Source organism: Haematobia irritans, chromosome 4 (assembly GCF_050003625.1).
Source record: "Haematobia irritans isolate KBUSLIRL chromosome 4, ASM5000362v1, whole genome shotgun sequence".
Classification (NCBI taxonomy): Eukaryota; Metazoa; Arthropoda; class Insecta; order Diptera; family Muscidae; genus Haematobia; species Haematobia irritans.
The window spans coordinates 49,610,035-49,629,909 of record NC_134400.1 but is presented as its reverse complement, the minus strand read 5'-3'; the positions used below and the strand labels follow the sequence as shown (position 1 = coordinate 49,629,909).

The window sequence follows — 19,875 nt, the reverse complement described above, 5'->3', positions numbered from 1 at the left end:
GTATGCCACCACTTTTATCCTTTGTTTTTCTAGGGAAACCAGGTTGTTTATAGCAACATTCCAAAGAAGAGGTGATAGAACTCCTCCTTGGGGAGTGCCTCTGTTCACATACCTTTGTATGTTTGCTTGTCCTAGTGTGGCTGAAATACGTCTCTTTATTAGAAGTTCGTCTAACAGCCTAAGTATACCTGGATCAACATTCAGAGTTGTCAGTCCATTTAATATCGAGCTCGGATGGACATTATTGAACGCCCCTTCGATGTCTAGAAAGGCAACGATTGTGTATTCATTGACAGATAGTGAGCTTTCAATAAAGCTGACTAGTTCATGCAATGCGGTCTCAGTAGAGCTGCCCTTCGAGTATGCATGCTGTCGTTTTGAGAGCAAACTTGAATCCACGCTAGTTCTAAGATACATGTCTATCATCCTCTTCAGGGTCTTAAGTAGGAATGAGGATAAGCTGATTGGTCGGAAATCCTTCGCACTCGAGTGAGAGGCTTTTCCTGCTTTAGGTATGAAGACGACTTTTGTTTCCCTCCACTTTTCTGGAATATATGCTAAGTTTACACATCGTTTATATATCACCGTCAACCAGGGGATAACTCTTTCAGCCACTGCCTGTAACTCCGCCGGAGTAATTCCATCAGGTCCGGGGGATTTGAATGGTCCAAAGCTATTTAAAGCCCATTTTATTCTAGATTCCGACACAATTTCCTCGATAGGAAATGATCGCTGAGCCTCTGTTACACCGCCGGAACATGGTTCAACCGTCTGATTTCCAGGGAAGTGTGTGTCCAAAAGTACCTCCAACGTCTCCTCACTGGACGTTGTCCAATTTCCCTCCGATGTTTTAATGAAACCTGGAGCGGTGTTAGTGGATGCTAGTACCTTCCGTAGTCTGGAAGCCTCTGACGTATTCTCAATACTGCTACAGTAATCATCCCAAGAGTTTTGTTGAGACCTTCTCAGTTCTCGTTTATATTCTCTCAGATTCATCTTGTAAGTGTCCCAATCCTCCGGAGCTCTTGTGGACTTTGCTTTGTTAAAGAGCTTCCTGCAGGATTTCCTCATATTACTTAACTCCGTAGTCCACCATGGCGGCCGATTTTTTCCCCTTGGCTTTCCTCTAGGGCAAGCAGCTTTCAGTGAAATGTTGAAGGCCTTAGTAATCCGCTCCACTGCGTGTTCGATATCTTGCACAGTGCTCATATTTGTCTCCGGCATTTCCGGTATCATCGAATTGAACGATTCCCTATACCTATTCCAATCAGCTTTCCTAACATTTGGCGGAAATATGGTCTTTGAAGTACGAACAGCCAATCTGAAACTGATGTAGCGATGATCTGAGAAGCTATGTTGCCTCAAAACTTGCCACTCAGATATCATTCAGTTCCGGACAGGGATCCGGAGCGGAGCGTGGAGCGGAGCGGAGCAAGCCCTTTTTTTGCCGGAGCGGGAGCGGAGCGGGAGCGGCATTTCTAAAATCCGGAGCGGGAGCGGAGCGGTTTCCAAATGAAAAACCGCTCCGCTCCGAATAAAATATTACTTGAATGAAATATGTAACTTTGAAATTATACTGTGTAGGTAATTTCAAATATAGCTAGTAGTTTGTAATGAACGTCAAATAAATGCAATTAAATGATCTTATTTATATTTAATTTTTTAGTTTTCTACACTGAAAAAAATATTGTCGTGAAGTCAAAGATTTCATGTCCTTAGAATAAGAATGCAAATTTTGCTTAACATGGAAGACGCATTTCTCTAAACTTTTGAATGAAGTTGTAATGTCCTTATAATTAAGTGATTTTACTTAAAAATGTGTATCATAACATGAAAGATAAAATTTTTGAGGTAATGTCAACGTGACTTTAATAATTAAGAAATTTTTTTTTTCAGTGTAAGGACATTCATATTTGCTTTACTATTGTACTATATCCTAGAATTCTCTTATTTCTGATATTAGTTCTCGAAAATATAATTAAAATTATGGATAGTTTCAATTTTGGTTGAAAAATGTGCGCATATACATTTATTTTATTTTTTTTTCACATTGACTTGATTTGTATTATTGCATGTTATCTACTTTTTTGAGAACGAACATTTCTTAAAAACGCTGTTCGAAAATGTATTTTTGCAATAAAAGAGAAAAAAGCGAAATTAGGTAACACTAGATCTGAGTAAGAATATTCGTAGGTATACCACGGACTGATTTCGATGGAGGTTGTTGCAAACATAAACATAAACATACACACACGCATTACAAATATAACAAAACCGCTTCTCTACGTCTGTTGCAAAACAAAAAAACTTTCGGAGAGTAGCTACTTCTACTCTGTGTATAGACTTTCAATTCCAATCAGCGTTGCCGTTTTGGTCCGATCGGACCAAAATTGGTCCAAAAAAATTTCTAATTTTTAAATTTGGTCCGATGGTCGGACCAAACAGAATTTGGTCCATTTTCATAAATTTGGTTTCTATCACATATTAAATAGTAGATGGTGCACCGCAAAGAATATTGTCGGGAGGCCAAATATTTCACATGCGTAAAATATGAATACGAATTTTGCTTAGAATAGAAAACGTATTTCTCTGAAGTAAAGTTTTTTCCTTGTCTAAAAGTCTCTAAACTTTTCAATGAAGTCTGTTTGTCCTTATAGCTAAGTGAAAGTCATTATACCCTAAACCACATAGTGGTTAGGGTATAATAAGTTTGATCTGCAAAAAAATGTGCCTACCAGATATATTGATTTTAGACCCAATAAAGTATATACCGATCAACTCAGAATCACCTCCTGAGTCGATCTAGCGCTTGGTGTCCGTCCGTCCGTCTGTCCATGTATTTGTTGTTCACAGGATTCCGGTCGCAATTATTAACCGATTTTGATGAAGTTTGGTACAGGGAGTTTTTTTGGGCACAAGGACGAACGCTATTGAATTTGGAATAAATCGGATCAAATTGAGATATAGCATATATATGTATTGCTCGATTTCGACAAATGGGGTCACGTTGCACTTTTTTACTAACCGATCGTCGTCAAATTTAGCACAAAATAATCTTTTGTATCACCCTCTAAGTCTGAAAATTTCATCGAAATCGGTTCAGATTTAGATATAGGTCCCATATATATGTATCGCCCAATTTTGCCAAATTATGTCATAAAACCCTTATTTATCAACCGATCTTACTCAAAGTTGGCTAAATGTAATCTTCTATAGCACTAACTATATGTGCAAAAAATCATCGAAATCGGTTCAGATTTAGCTATAGCTCCCATATATGTACCACCCGATTTTTCTAAATAAAACAAGTAAGGAAAGTCTAAAGTCGGGCGGGGCCGACTATATTATAATGTGGGAGCTATATCTAAATCTGAACCGATTTCAATAAAATTTGGCATACTTGACTACACTACTAATTGTACCCCTAGTGCAAAATTTCAACCTAATTGGGATAAAACTCTAGCTTCTGGGACCGTATTAGTCCATATCGGGCGAAAGATATATATGGGAGCTATATCTAAATCTGAACCGATTTCAATAAAATTTGACACACTTGACTCTAGTGCTAATTGTTCTTCTTCTGCAAAATTTCAAGCAAATTAGGGTAAAATTCTGGCTTCTGGGGCCATATAAGTCCATATCGGGCGAAATATATATGGGAGCTATATCTAAATCTGAACCGATTTCTTCCAAAATCAATAGGGTTCTATTCTGAGCCAAAGCATATACTTGTCAAATTTGCAAATTAGGGTAAAATTCTGGCTTCTGGGGCCATATAAGTCCATATCGGGCGAAATATATATGGGAGCTATATCTAAATCTGAACCGATTTCTTCCAAAATCAATAGGGTTCTATTCTGAGCCAAAGCATATACTTGTCAAATTTGAAGTCGATTGGACTAAAACTGCGACCTAGACTTTGATTACAAAAATGTGTTCACGGACAGACGGACATCACTATATCGACTCAAGAGCCCACCCTGAGCATTTTTGCCAAAGACACCATGTGTCTATCTCGTCTCCTTCTGGGTGTTGCAAACATATGCACTAACTTATAATACCCTGTTCCACAGTGTGGAGCAGGGTATAATAAAACTCAATTGAACAAATAATACAATATTTGTACTATAATTTTCTCGAAGAGGAGCGGAGCGGAGCGATTTTTTTTTTCTCGGAGCGGAGCGTGGAGCGGAGCGGTTTTTTTTTCTCCGGAGCGGGAGCGGAGCGAAAAAAATGGACCGCTCCGGATCCCTGGTTCCGGATAGGTTAACGTGACGTCCAAAACCTCTAGCCTGTTTCTGGTGACGAAGGTTGGTGCATCTACCTTATTGCAAACTACCAAGTTAGTACGCAAAATAAACTCTATTAGCGACTCTCCCCTTGCATTAGTATCACTACTTCCCCAAATACTATGATGTGCAATTGCATCGCATCCCATAATGAGTTTTGTCTTTGTTTTTAGTGACTCCTCAACTAAGGTCTTAACGGCACATGTCCCATGTAGACCGAAGATACCCAATGTTTGCATTTGGATATCTCTAGACTGGCTACGACAGTGTCTGCATTGCTCAATGAAGGAAGCAGAAACATGTTTAGTTCGTTTTTAGCAATTATACATGCTCGATTTATATCGTTACCGGTATTATGCAAAAGTTTGAAACCCGGAGTGCTTGATTCACAGATCTTGTTCTTTTATATGTATGGTTCTTGAATAAGAATTATATCTATGTCTCCTTTCATCTGGAGAACTGTTAAGGCAGCACAAGCGGCCTTACAATGGTGAAGATTTATCTGGAGGAACCGTAGAACCATCCAAATTTTCAACCACCGTTACATCAGCCGCTTCAATTGAATCATCAAGGGCTTCCTCTTCACAGATCTCGGTGACTCTCGCAACAATCCGCTGGGAGCTACATAAAGGTTTTCATTTCCAGATACAAATACTTTTAATGGAGACAATTTTTTGTACTTTTACAAAAACTCTAGAATTAAAATTTAAATCGGCTAACGCCCTGGAATGAAACACAATGTTAATAAAATAATATGGGAAATATGAAGCGAGAGAAATTTTAATGCAATTGCTCTTTTGCATTTACGATTTATCAGGCGATACATATGTATTCAAGATGTAGGGCAATTTTAGTAATATTTATAATTTTTGCTAATCATCACTGGCGATTTTGCAAGGATATTGGTTAGATCTTGCCAAGATATGTGGTCAAATGTGGGTTGTGATATATTATTTGGTCAAGTCGGCCGACTTGGAGCCTTATTTAAAACTCAACCGGTTTGTGTAAAGTGTGTGAATTTTTGCCATATTTGTATAAACCGGAAAAACGTATATATGGAGGCTTTATCTAAATCTGAACCAAATTAGATCAAACTTGACACACTTAAATATCACATTATTCTCTGTGGAAACTATTCAGTCAATTGGAGGAAAATTCTATTGAAAATGGGTCTAAAATATGAAACTGTCTACCATATTTACCCAACTCTGGTGTACTGAGCTATATATAATCTGAACCGATTGTGACTAAATTTGGCATGCATAGTTAGAATAATAATTCTGCAATCTCTGCAAAATTTCACGTAAATGGGAGTATAACTTCGGCCCCCGTGGTCATCGGGCGAAAGATATATATTGGAGCTATATCTAAATCTGAACCGATTTCAATCAAATTTAACAAGCATTGGTAGAATGTCAATTCTACTCTCTGTGCAAAATTTCACGAAAATCGGTAGTAAACTTTGGCCTCTGTTGCCATATGAGTCTAAATCGGACTAAAGATATATATGGGAGCTATATCTAAATCTGAACCGATTTGGGTGATATTTTGCAAGTTTTTCGAGACTCGTGAAATATTCGGATGTACGGAATTTGAAGAAATATATATGACAGCTATATCTAAATCTGAACCGATTTTTTCGAAAATCAATAGCGATTGTCTTTGTTCCAAAAACGACCCTGTGCCAAATTTGAGGACGATCGGACTTAAACTGCGACCTGTACTTTGCGCACAAAAATACATGAACAGACAGGCAGACGGACGGACAGACAGACAGACGGGCATCGCTAAATCGACTCAGAATTTAATTCTAAGACGATGGGTCTCAGACTTTTCCTTCTTGGCGTTACATACAAATACACAAACTTATTATACCCTGTACCACAGTAGTGAAGGGTATAAAAATGTGTTTTTCTTCGTTAGACCGGGGACTTATCACCCAACCTGTTAAAGGGCTTTGATAGCATATGAAGAAAAAAAGCGGAAAAAACGAAAAATTAAAGATTCATATGGGGGCTATACCTAAAAGTTATCCGATATAGCCCATTTGCAATACCACCCGATTTCCGTAACAACTACTTATGCCAAGTTACAAGTCGATAGCTTGTTTCATTCGGAATTTCGCGTGATTTTAACAGCCGGACGGACGGACATCGCTAGATGATTCTTATAACTTTGTCATTTAGCGGTCGTTTTTTTTCTAGTTGCGTCTTATTACTTACGTTAGCGTATCGTATATACGACCATGAAGAGAAAAAAATTAAATGCTTTATACTTTTCTGGCGGAAAAGGTCCATTGTAAAATACGATTTTTTTTGAAAATTTTGACTTTTCGCATTGATATTTTTTGTACCACAGATCCAATTACCCACGATTATTCGTCATCTAATTACCTTTCATTTAAATACCAATAACGTTATAATGGGACATTTCTAACTCGAGAACGATTAAAACAATCATTCGTTCAACATGCACAATTAATTGTTAATAAATAGGGATGCCGAAATAGACTAAAATCCTTATGGGATTTCTGAATGTGGCGGCAATTCTTGAGTTTGCCGTCTTTTTGAAAAGCAACTTGATCCTTAAGATAGGCGGCAAACCTCCACAAAGTCAGGTAAATTTGACTGCACAATGGTAGTCTCCTTTTTTATACCCTCCACCATAGGATGGGGGTATATTAACTTTGTCATTCCGTTTGTAACACATCGAAATATTGCTCTAAGACCCCATAAAGTATATATATTCTGGGTCGTGGTGAAATTCTGAGTCGATCTGAGCATGTCCGTCCACTTTTACGTATAGCCCCCATATAAACGGACCAAATTTGGCTTGCGATTGTCTCTAACAACCATGCAAAAAAAACCATGCACATCGGTCCATAATTATATATAGCCCCCATATAAACCGATCTCCAGATTTGACCTCCGGAGCCTCTTAGAGGAGCAAAATTCATCCGATCCGGTTGAAATTTGGTACGTGGTGTTAGTATATGGTCTCTAACAACCATGCAAGAATTGGTCCATATCGGTCCATAATTATATATAGCCCGCATATAAATCGATCCCCAGATTTGTTCTCCGGAGCCTCTTGGAGGAGCAAAATTCATCCGATCCGGTTGAAATTTGGAACATGGTGTTAGAATGTGGTCTCTAACAAACACGCAAGAATTGGTCCATATCGGTCCATAATTATATATAGCCCCCATATAAACCGTTCCCCAGATTTGATCTCCGGAGCCTCTTGGAGGAGCAAAATTCATCCGATCCGGTTGAAATTTGCAACGTGGTGTTAGTATAAGGCCGCTAATAACCATGCCAAAATTGGTCCACATCGGTCTATAGTTATATATTGCCGATCCCCAATCACACAAAAATTGGTCCATATCGGTTCATAATCATGGTTGCCACTCAAGCCAAAAATAATCTACCATAATTTTATTTTTATAGAAAACATTGTCAAAATGTTATTTCTATATACAATTTTGTCAACATTTTATTTCTATAGAAAATTTTGTTTCTATAGAAAATTTTGTCAAAATTTTATTTCTATAGAAAATTTTTTCCAAATTTTATTTCTATAGAAAATTTTGTCAAAATTTTATTTCTATAGAAAATTTTGTCAAAATGTTATTTCTATAGAAAATTTTTTCTAAATTTAATTTCTATAGAAAATTTTGGCAAAATTTTACTTCTATAGAAAATGTTGTCAAAATTTTATTTTGTCAAAATTTTATTTCTATAGAAACTTTAAACTTTATTATATACGTATTTAATCGGCCTTTTTATACCCTCCATCATAGGATGGGGGTATATTAACTTTTATACCCTCCATCATAGGATGGGGGTATATTAACTTTGTCATTCCGTTTGTAACACATCGAAATATTGCTCTAAGACCCCATAAAGTATATATATTCTGGGTCGTGGTGAAATTCTGAGTCGATCTAAGCATGTCCGTCCGTCCGTCCGTCCGTCCGTCTGTTGAAATCACGCTAACTTCCGAACGAAACAAGCTATCGACTTGAAACTTGGCACAAGTAGTTGTTATCGATGTAGGTCGGATGGTATTGAAAATGGGCCATATCGGTCCACTTTTACGTATAGCCCCCATATAAAGGGACCCTCAGATTTGGCTTGTGGAGCCTCTAACAGAAGCATATTTCATCCGATCCGGTTGAAATTTGGTATATGGTGTTGGTATACAGTCTCTAACAACCATGCAAAAATTGGTCCACATCGGTCCATAATTATATATAGCCCCCATATAAACCGATCCCCAGATTTGGCTTGCAGAGCCTAAAAGAGAAGCAAATTTCATCCGATCCGGCTGAAATTTGGTACATGGTGTTGGTATATGGTCTCTAACAACCGTGCAAAAATTGGTCCATATCGGTCCTTAATTATATATAGCCCCCATATAAACCGATCTCCAGATTTGGCTTGTGGAGCCTCTAAGAGAAGCATATTTCATCCGATCCGGCTGAAATTTGGTACGTGGTGTTGGTATATGGTCTCTAACAACCGTGCAAAAATTGGTCCACATCGGTCCATAATTATATATAGCCCCCATATAAACCGATCCCCAGATTTGGCTTGCGGAGCCTAAAAGAGAGGCAAATTTCATCCGATCCGGCTGAAATTTGGTACATGGTGTTGGTATATGGTCTCTAACAACCGTGCAAAAATTGGTTCACATCGGTCAATAATTATATATAGCCCCCATATAAACCGATCCCCAGATTTGGCTTGTGGAGCCTCTAAGAGAAGCATATTTCATCAGATCCGGCTGAAATTTGGTACGTGGTGTTGGTATATGGTCTCTAACAACCGTGCAAAAATTGGTCCACATCGGTCCATAATTGTATATAGCCCCCATATAAACCGATCCCCAGATTTGGCTTGCGGAGCCTAAAAGAGAGGCAAATTTCATCCGATCCGGCTGAAATTTGGTACATGGTGTTGGTATATGGTTTCCAACAACCGTACAAAAATTGGTTCACATCGGTCCTTAATTATATATAGCCCCCATATAAACCGATCCCCAGATTTGGCTTGCGGAGCCTAAAAGAGAAGCAAATTTCATCCGATCCGGCTCAAATTTGGTACATGGTGTTGGTATATGGTCTCTAACAACCATGCAAAAAATTGGTCCACATCGGTTCATAATTATATATAGACCCCATATAAACCCATCCCCAGATTTGGCTTGCGAAGTCTCCAAGAGAAGCAAATTTCATCCAATCCGGTTGTAATTTGGAACATGGTGTTAGTATATGATCTTTAACAACCATGCCAGAATTGGTCCATATCGGTCCATAATTATATATAGCCCCCGTATAAAACGTTCTCCAGATTTGACCTCCGGAGCCTCTTGGAGGAGCAAAATTCATCCGATCCGGTTCAAATTAGGAACGTGGTGTTAGTATATGGTCGCTAACAACCATACCAAAATTGGTCCAATCACACAAAAATTGGTCCATATCGGTTCATAATCATGGTTGCCACTAGAGTCAAAAATAATCTACCAAAATTTTATTTCTATAGAAAATTTTGTCAAAGTTTTATTTCTATAGAAAATTTTGTTAAATTTTTGTTTTCGGTTCATAATAAAATTTGCATCATTGTCAAAATTTTATTTCTATAGAAAATTTTGTCAAAATTTTATTTCTATAGAAAATTTTGTTCAAATTTTATTCGGTTCATAATCATGGTTGCCACTCGACCCAAAAATAATCTACCAAGATTTTATTTCTATAGAAAATTTTGTCAAAAGTTTATTTCTATAGAAAATTTTGTTAAAATTTTATTTCTGTAGAAAATTTTGTCAAAATTTTCTTTCTATAGAAAATTTTGTCAAAATTTTTATTTCTATAGAAAATTTTGTGAAAATTTAATTTCTATAGAAAATTTTTTTAAAATTTTATTTCTGTATAAAATTTTGTCAAAATTTTATGTCTTCTTTGTCAAACTGATTTATATACGTATTGGATCGATGTTTTTTGATTTAATATGTACCACGTATGTATGGACTTACATACAATTTAGAATATGGTGTTAGGAGGTTTTAAGATACCTTGCCATCGGCAATCGTTACCGCAACTTAAGTAATTCGATTCTGGATGGCAGTGTTTAGAAGAAGTTTCTACGCAATCCATGATGGAGGGTACATAAGCTTCGGCCTGGCCGAACTTACGGCCGTATATACTTGTTTAGTTTAATATATACCACGTATGGACTATAAGGTATATATTACGGTGTTAGGAAGTTTTAAGATACCTTGCCATCGGCTTCAGTAGAAGTTTCTAGGCAATCCATGGAAAATTTTTTCCAAATTTTATTTCTATAGAAAATTTTGTCAAAATTTTATTTCTATAGAAAATTTTTTCCAAATTTAATTTCTATAGAAAATTTTGGCAAAATTTTACTTCTATAGAAAATGTTGTCAAAATTTTATTTTGTCAAAATTTTATTTCTATAGAAACTTTAAACTTTATTATATACGTATTTAATCGGCCTTTTTTAGTTTAATATATACCACGTATGGACTATAAGGTATATATTACGGTGTTAGGAAGTTTTAAGATACCTTGCCATCGGCTTCAGTAGAAGTTTCTACGCAATCCATGGTGGAGGGTACATAAGCTTCGGCCTGGCCGATCTTACGGCCGTATATACTTGTTTCATGATGGCTTATCACTAACCAACGGCCAAGTGTGTCACCATTCCCATACCACGAAGCTTCCCCCTTTATGTTTTACCGTTTGTGTGATATGGTGTTTTTAGAGACCTTGTCATTACCAGTAATGTTCTATTTCAAATTTAATTTAAATCTGATAATTATAATTGCAGTGTATAGATGCTTGTACCCCAATTGGGGGATCGAGGCTATATCAAAACTTGGACTGATATAACCCACCTTCGAACTTAGCCTGCGTACAGACAAAAGACGAACCTACACAGAAAAAAAGGTGTCTTGTTAATTTTAGGACCACTTTAACTTCCACATAGTTCAAAAAATTTACTGTAATATAGTTCATTTTTCGTAACCACTGCGAAAATTAACTTAGCTAAAGGAAAACTTATAAAAATTCAGTAAATGTTTTTTAGTTCATTAACTACGAAATGGGACGGATTTTTCCATAAATAAATTTCCAATACAATAGTTAATGCATCGTTGATTGTATTATAAAAAGACATAAGCAATATAAAAATCTTACTACGAAATGTGGACAATTTACTAAGAAAAATTTTTGTATGGAAAAAAATTTTTGTAGTAAAAATTAACTTAACCACAGTACCGATTCGTATGGCGGCTTCCTACAGCTTATTTCGGTTTTTACTATAAGTTGGAGTATATTTCCTCACATTGAAAATTTTAGATAAAGTAGAATAAAAAGTAGTTAATTTAATCCTTGACTGGTGTATATAATTTTTTATGGATTCCTCGTAAATTTTGAATATATTTTACCTTATCCTATAGATAGAATACCAACTAATCAATAAACGTGATACTGGAAATTGAAGTGAGAAGAAATTATGAAATTATTGCATCATCTTTTTTTTGTTTGTGTTTGTTATTGCGATGATGTTATGGAATGTGTGTTGTTGGTATCTTTTGTGGTGATAGTTGTTTTGTTGCAATATCGAGATCAGAAAGGGATCATGTGTGTGTGGAGTTGTTTTTCTTTACATATGTGTCCTTTATGACTATTTGTGTCTTTGAGTTTTATTGGTGCATTCAGTTCTGTTGATGCATTTATGAAGCGCACACGTGGTGCGCTTGCGTGCGGTATTTGTGTTTATTAATAAAAATACATTTATTTCGTAACATTTTAGAAACTGATAAGTGAATGGTGTGATGTTAGAGAAAACAAAAACACTTTATATTGATAAAAAATAAATAACTCTAAAATAAATCACATATTAAGAAACTGTATATTTCTATTAATAATTTAAAATTAGTGCGGTTTTAAATTGGTTTACATAAAAATATTCATAATGAGTGGTAATAAAATGGTCTATATTTACTCTACATCTGGATCACAGTACAATTTTTTGAGTCTATATTTTTATGTTATAGCGAGTCCTTAAGGTGTGTAGTAAGTTCGAGTTTAGGTGCTAAAATCAGAAATAAATCAGTAAGAAAAGTATAAAATTATACGCCTTCGATGCAAATTTAAATATAACTTGATGGAGAATAGCTCGAAACAAGTTTTTTATAAAGTTTATATTCTTTAAATGGATTACACGATTAAGAACAGAAAATCGTTTTTAAGCTTATGTAGAACGCTGTTTTTTAATTTAATATGATGAATTGTTTTCAAGTTATTCCAATATATATAGCGGAAGTGCCTTAATTTTGAACATAACCGTATATCTCAAAAAGTCGACCTCTTAAAAAAAAACAAGTGTAAATTTGGATTCAGCAACCTCAAATTACTAAAAATTTGATATAAATTTTAAATGAACACAAAAACGGTTCAATTTTGTTCCCATGTATTTCTAAAGAAAACTAATCATGAAAAATTGGGATTTTAGCCACTAAACTCGAACTTAATATCCACCATAAATACTAAATGCTATATTGACAAGTGGAAATTATATCTAATTTTATAATATTTTTATTTCATTTATATTCTGAGAAGGATTTCAAAAATGTCCCATTTGTGCATGGATATGATTCCACTAATGTAGTAATTGGATGATTTTTTTCAATGTGGTAAGTTTTTCGTCCATTTGTAATAAAGCCAAAATTTCTATTTATTAAAAATAATTTTCATTGCAGGATGACAGCAAATCTAATGGTATTTTTTGGAATCTTCTTACTGTTTAATGCTAACTAAGCTGATATCCCTATTGGCTCTAAGAAAATTCTCTTGTAAGTTAAAGATCAAAATACCATAGAATTTGATAATATTTTTATATTTCATATACCTTTTTAACTTCAGAGGCTTATGACGCAAATCCACACAACAAAAACTAGCGAAATCGGTGAAATTGGACAAAAATGAAATGAAAATAGCAACTTATGGCATATATCTTTCATATGGATAGAAAATGGAAATTGATATTAATTAGTTTCATTCTACTAACATAGAATATTACTCTTTTGAAGAAGCAATTACTAACTACCGAAAAGTAACAACATACAGCGTACAAATAAAAACATTTCTTTTATTGTATATCATAAGCCATAGTTTTATGTAATATAATAATATTTTTTTAAAATAAAATACTGGTAGTTATGAAAAATTGTCTTATATTGTACGAAAAATTTCTTAGTTGCATACAGGCTTGTTGTACCTTTAATTCCTCAATTTATTTACTTCTTTGAAAATTATACTGATAAATAGTTTATTTGAAACCAATTTCTAAATATAGGATTCCCAAAAACTTGTTCATTTTTCCGGATAGCAGGAATATTTTGAATGAGTGTAAGTACATTCTTCCCTCAGCGTAGTAAGAATGAACTAAAATACGATGCAATACATAAACTTATTTATAAGAAAATCATGAACTTATTTAGATGAAAAAAATCTTTGGCGCCAAATCATGGTCATTCTTACTATGGGTTAGTTCATTTTTCGTAAACAATAGTAAACTTTTTTTTCGGTGTATGTCAAATTTGAGAACGATAGTGCCATTATTGCAGACTGAAGCTGTAGCGGACTGGCGGACATGGTTATATAGTCTTAGAAGTTCTCCCTGAGCAAGAATATATATACTTTATAATCGATATTTCGATGAATTACAAACGGTATGACAAACTTATTATACCCCCATCACAATTGTATGTTTGTGGATATAAAAAGGTATGCTAAAACAAGCCTTATATAGGGGTCGCCTTATATGGATACCAAATCTAAACCTGAACCGATATAGCCAATCTTTGAACTATTTGTGCACAGATAAAAATAAGTTTGAGAACCAATAACTTTTGTTGGAAAACCAATAACAAAATTTGTTAATTTTCCTGCAACAAATGAATTTGTGCTTTTAATAACCATTATTACAAAAAAGTTGTTAGCAATCGTTACCATCAGAAGGCAACAAATGATTTGTGTTCTCAATAACATAATTTGTAAGTAATTTGTTGAGCTTCCAACAGTACAAAATATTTGTTGTTGAACGTTACGTTTAATTCTCAACAAATATTTTTGAATTTGAACGAAAAAATTTGTATGTGGTTTGTTGGAGTCTGTCAATGACCTGTAACAAATTTATTGGTGTATTGTCAATACAATACAATGTTGTGAAAAATTAAATTGAAATTGACAGAATTATTGCACCAAAGTTGCAAAATTCCCGGAATTTTGGAGATATTTTGTTAAGTACACACAGAGAAGGAAAATCCTATACTCAGTTTTGTAAATGTATGACGATTTTAAATTTGAGTAGTCCAGGGTCTAGCAAGCATTTTGACAACTTTTTGCCCAGTGATATATATTCTAGTTAATTAGAATTGTAATAATTCTAGTCCCGATATTAATATGGTTTTATTAATTATACAACAAACACATTTAAGAAACTACCAAATTGAAAAATATAAAATTGTCACAGACATTTAAAAATGCTCAGTATTCTCTGATGAGTGAGCTCTTTGCTTGCTATCATACACGTGCATGTGCTCATCCTCATTTTGTTCTAACGGTGTTCTTCGCATACTTCTTTCTTCGTATATATTCTCAGCGATGTGCGCGTAACCAGTCTTGTATTTTTGTTTTTGTTTTCATGTCGATAGCAGTCAACTAATTTCGCAACAAAACAATTTGTTGAAAATTCAGAAAATTTCTATTATTTCCTCTGTCAAGCATCTACAAACACATTTCAACAACAAATGTCTTATATTCAATGGACAAATTTGTTGAGCATCAGCATATTTTACATACAAATAAAGTTGTTAACATTTATTTGCAGTTATTTTTTTGTGTGTGTTCAAAAACAAAAAACGAGTCTGCTCTAATAACTTTAGTTGTGAAGGCTGTAGCGTTTTTACAACTTTCTTTCAATTAAAATGTATTACTTTTTGGAAATTTGTCCTAACTATTGTGTACTTTTGGTTTCCTAACATGCTGGTTTAATATTAACTCATTTTATTTATTATTCAATAGATTATTTATTGTACATAATTTATTATTCATAATAATTTTGTATTACCGAGACAATTTCAATTTTAATACCTTTGTAAAATGAGCCCAACATAACTAACACATCTACACATGTTTTCATAAAAATATCTCCCTATGAGATTTGAGAAAACCATTAATCATCGCCTGCAGTGTCATGTCTCTTGTGTATTGTCTCATATGAACATAGCGCTAGAGATGAACATTTCAAGAGCATGGAACCTCTTCAAGAGCTAACTCCATAAGTACATGTGCCAACTATTATTAGTTGTCCTAGGGCAATCAAGGACGCGGGTGTTTGTGTCTGTGCGTGTGTGTATAGTACGTGCTCGGTAATTCAGTGTATATATGTTTGGGTGTAAGAGAGACATAAACAATGCTGTTAAGTGCAAATTTCTTGATGTTTATACCCTGAAAACATTTACGATCGCGAATGAGTCTCCTTTGAATCATTTTTATGTTCAAAACTATTACGGAAGAGCGAAAGAGAGTCATTTATGCGTCCCCACTATAAAGTAGTTGTGTCTCAAAATGTTTCTTTTCCTTGAGTTATAAATGAGTCTTTCAGAATAGTAACAAAAAAGTCATTTGAAAGTAGTATTTTATAATAAATGAATAAAACACAAACTATTTAGGAAATTATTGTAATTTAATTTTATTATGATATATTGGTATTACTCAATTATGTATGGAACGAAATATCGGCCAAGTGGGCGCCGCGACCTCGGTGGCACACCTTCATCCGATGGTCCAAATTTTCGATGACGCTGAGGCATAATGGAGGTTCTATGCCGTTAATGTGCCGAATTATCCCATCCTTTAGCTCTTTAATTGTTGCTGGCTTATCGACGTACACCTTTTCTTTCAAATAACCCCAAAGAAAAAAGTCCAACGGTGTCAAATCACATGATCTTGGCGGCCAATTGACATCGCCATTACGTGAGATAACACGGCCATTGAATTTGTTGCGTAAAAGAGCCATTGTTTCGTTAGCTGTGTGGCAAGTGGCACCGTCCTGCTGAAACCACATATCGTCGTTTTATGGCCCGAATTGGAAGATATGGATGTATCTTCCAATTCGGGCCATAAAGCGTTCGTTATCATCTCACGATAGCGAACACCATTCACAGTAACTGCCTGACCGGCCTCATTTTGGATACGGCCCGATGATGCCGCCAGCCCATAAACCGCACCAAACAGTCACTCTTTGTGGGTGCATTGGTTTTTCGACAATCACTCTTGGATTCTCATTCGCCCAAATGCGGCAATTCTGTTTATTGACGAATCCACTGAGGTGAAAATGTGCCTCATCTCTCTTGGATTCTCATTCGCCCAAATGCGGCAATTCTGTTTATTGACGAATCCACTGAGGTGAAAATGTGCTTCATCACTGAAGATGATTTTCTTCGAAAATTGATCATCCACTGTTTCAATTTCTTGGAACCATTCTGCCCATTCACGATGTTTGGAATGGTCAAGAGGCTTTAGTTCTTGAGCCAAATGCAAGTCTTTATGCATAATGTTCATCAACGACGAGCGTGAGAGGTGCAATTGTTGGGCACGACGACGAGTTGAGGTGGACGGCTCTTTAGCCACACTATCGCGAACAGCAGCAATATTTTCTGCAGTACGAGCTGTACTGGTGTTCTCACATCTTCTACAGACCCGGTTTGCTTGAATTTTTCCACGATTTTTGCGATTGTACGCACATCTGGACGATCAAATTGACCAAAAAAATCACGAAGTGTACGATATGCATTTTGATTCAAAAGCCCATTTTCATAATAAGTCTGGATAACTTTAACACATTGTTGGATTGTGTATCTCTCCATGGTTCAAATTGAGTAAGTCTGAAATAGAGAAATGTCAAATAAAATTCGGAAAAAAACTTGGCGTTTAGGTGTGGTTCACATTCAACATCGGCCCTTACAATTTAACCATCCACTTACTCATACATGAATCAATCGAATGATTCATAAATAACCCCTACAAAAGAGTAAGAAATAACTCCCCCATCAGATTAAATATTGAGTCTTTTCAAGAGTTAGAAATTACTCCTTCTAACTAGTATTTTATTGTTCCCAGGAAATACACTTGTGATTAAAATTTTGCATATTTAATTTATAGCTTTATTGTTGATATACCACAAATTCAGGTTTACCTTAGAAAGCTTATCCTTCTGAAAGTCATACGTCTGTGGGACGTTTCATAGTTTGTCATCACGTGAACAAAATTTTTGAAGTTTTGTTTAAAATTTTTGTACTTACACCGATTTTATATACAAGTCCTTATCGTTTAACTAAGCACGTTTTTGGCCAAACTTTTATTTATTATGTAACAAAAAAATCTAATTTTCGGTACTCATTTTCATGAGGGAGAGCGAAAATAAACGCATACGTCACTCAGACGTAGATAAGCTGTTTAAGGTTAAAGAATTAATAACACATATACTTAAATATATATATATTAAAAAAACATAAAAACAACAAACAAACTCTAGTTTAATTTATTTATTTTATTAAAATATATGAAACAAAACCCTAAAAATTAATTCATTAAATCTGAAATAAAGATATAGTCATAGTAATAAAAACACTTCAAAATATGAACTGAAAATTATTTAATTACAATAAAGACAGAAAACCGAAATTGTCACTTTAATTAATAAGTATATAAGGAACTAAAAATTAATTCAATTCCATTTAATAACGACTAGTTTAATAATTACATATAAAGAATTAAAAATATGGGAATAAAATTAACATATTAAACCAAGCAGATTAATTTGATTTTTGGCGATTGTGTGGAAATCCTTGGCGTGTACGATGTACTGTTGCAAAATTGAACTTATTTTCCCATGGTCCGAATTTGGGAATTTGCGATGAGTTAAATCTGAAAGTACATTTAAAATTGTTTTTGTTAACTAAATTAAAATATTTCTTTGTTTTAGGTTTTTTTACGCTGGGAGAAAATCGGTTTAGTTCGACATTCCCATATGAGTCATTTTCAAATTTTCCGAATTTGAATATTTTTCTATCGTCGACAAACTTAATAATCGAACTCATTTCCACCTGCCTATTGTATAACTGTGCCGCTACGTATGAACTTTTCTTCACTCGTCTTTTAATTGTTTGTAAATGATTTTCGTATTTGAAGGCATTTAAACCCTCCAACGAACCATGATACTTAGCGTCTTCATGGATATGTATTAGGCAATGGAAATTGTGTGTCATAAATGCCAAACCGTAAAGATCTGGTACCATTTGTACAAAGTAGTGCCAACGACAAATTTGACAAGTAAGGAAAGTCTAAAGTCGGGAGGCCGACTATATTATACCCTGCACCACTTTGTAGATCTAAATTTTCGATACTATATCACATCCGTCAAATGTGTTGGGGGTTATATATAAAGGTTTGTCCCAAATACATACATTTAAATATCACTCGATCTGGACAGTATTTGATAGATTTGATAGACAAAATCTATAGACTCAAAATTTAAGTCGGCTAATGCGCTAGGGTGCAACACAATGTTAGTAAAAAACAAGTATAAACGGCCGTAACGGTTTATATGGGTGCTATATATAATTATAGACTGATATGAACCAATTCCTGCATGGTTGTTGGATACCATATACTAACATCACGTACCAAATTTCAACCGAATCGTATGAAGTTTGCTCTTCCAAGGGGCTCCGGAGGTCAAATCTGGGGATCGGTTTATATGGGGGCTATACATAATTATGGACCGATTTCGACCAATTTTTGCATGGGAGTTTGAGGCCATATATTAACACCATGTACCAAATTTCAACTGAATCAGATGAATTTTGCTCTTCCAAGAGGCTCCGGAGGTCAAATCTGGTGATCGGTTTATATGGGGGCTATATATAATTATGGACCGATGTGGACCAATTTGTGCATGGTTGTTAGAGACCATATACTAACACCATGTACCAAATTTCAGCCGGATCTGATGAAATTTGCTTCTCTTAGAGGCCTCGCAAGCCAAATCGGGGGATCGGTTTATATGGGGGCTATATATAATTATGGACCGATGTGGACCAATTTGTGCATGGTTGTTAGAGACCATATACTAACACCATGTACCAAATTTCAGCCGGATCGGATGAAATTTGCTTCTCTTAGAGGCCTCGCAAGCCAAATTTGGGGGTCCGTTTATATGGGGGCTATACGTAAAAGTGGACCGATATGGCCCATTTGCAATACCATCCGACCTACAGCAATAACAACTACTTGTGGCAAGTTTCAAGTCGATAACTTGTTTCGTTCGGAAGTTAGCGTGATTTCAACAGACGGACGGACGGACATGCTCAGATCGACTCAGAATTTCACCACGACCCAGAATATATATACTTTATGGGGTCTTAGAACAATATTTCGATGTGTTACAAACGGAATGACAAAGTTAATATACCCCCCATCCTATGGTGGAGG

The 19,875-nt window shown here is 35.1% G+C and overlaps 1 long non-coding RNA gene across 1 annotated transcript; it reads left to right on the top strand.

Moving 5' to 3' along the window:
• The first annotated feature begins 12,028 nt into the window (after positions 1-12,028).
• Positions 12,029-13,482, top strand: LOC142236210 (uncharacterized). Its single transcript, XR_012721939.1, has 4 exons — positions 12,029-12,296; positions 12,937-13,010; positions 13,077-13,169; positions 13,240-13,482. It is a non-coding gene; the product is annotated as an uncharacterized LOC142236210 (long non-coding RNA).
• Positions 13,483-19,875: the final 6,393 nt, after the last annotated feature.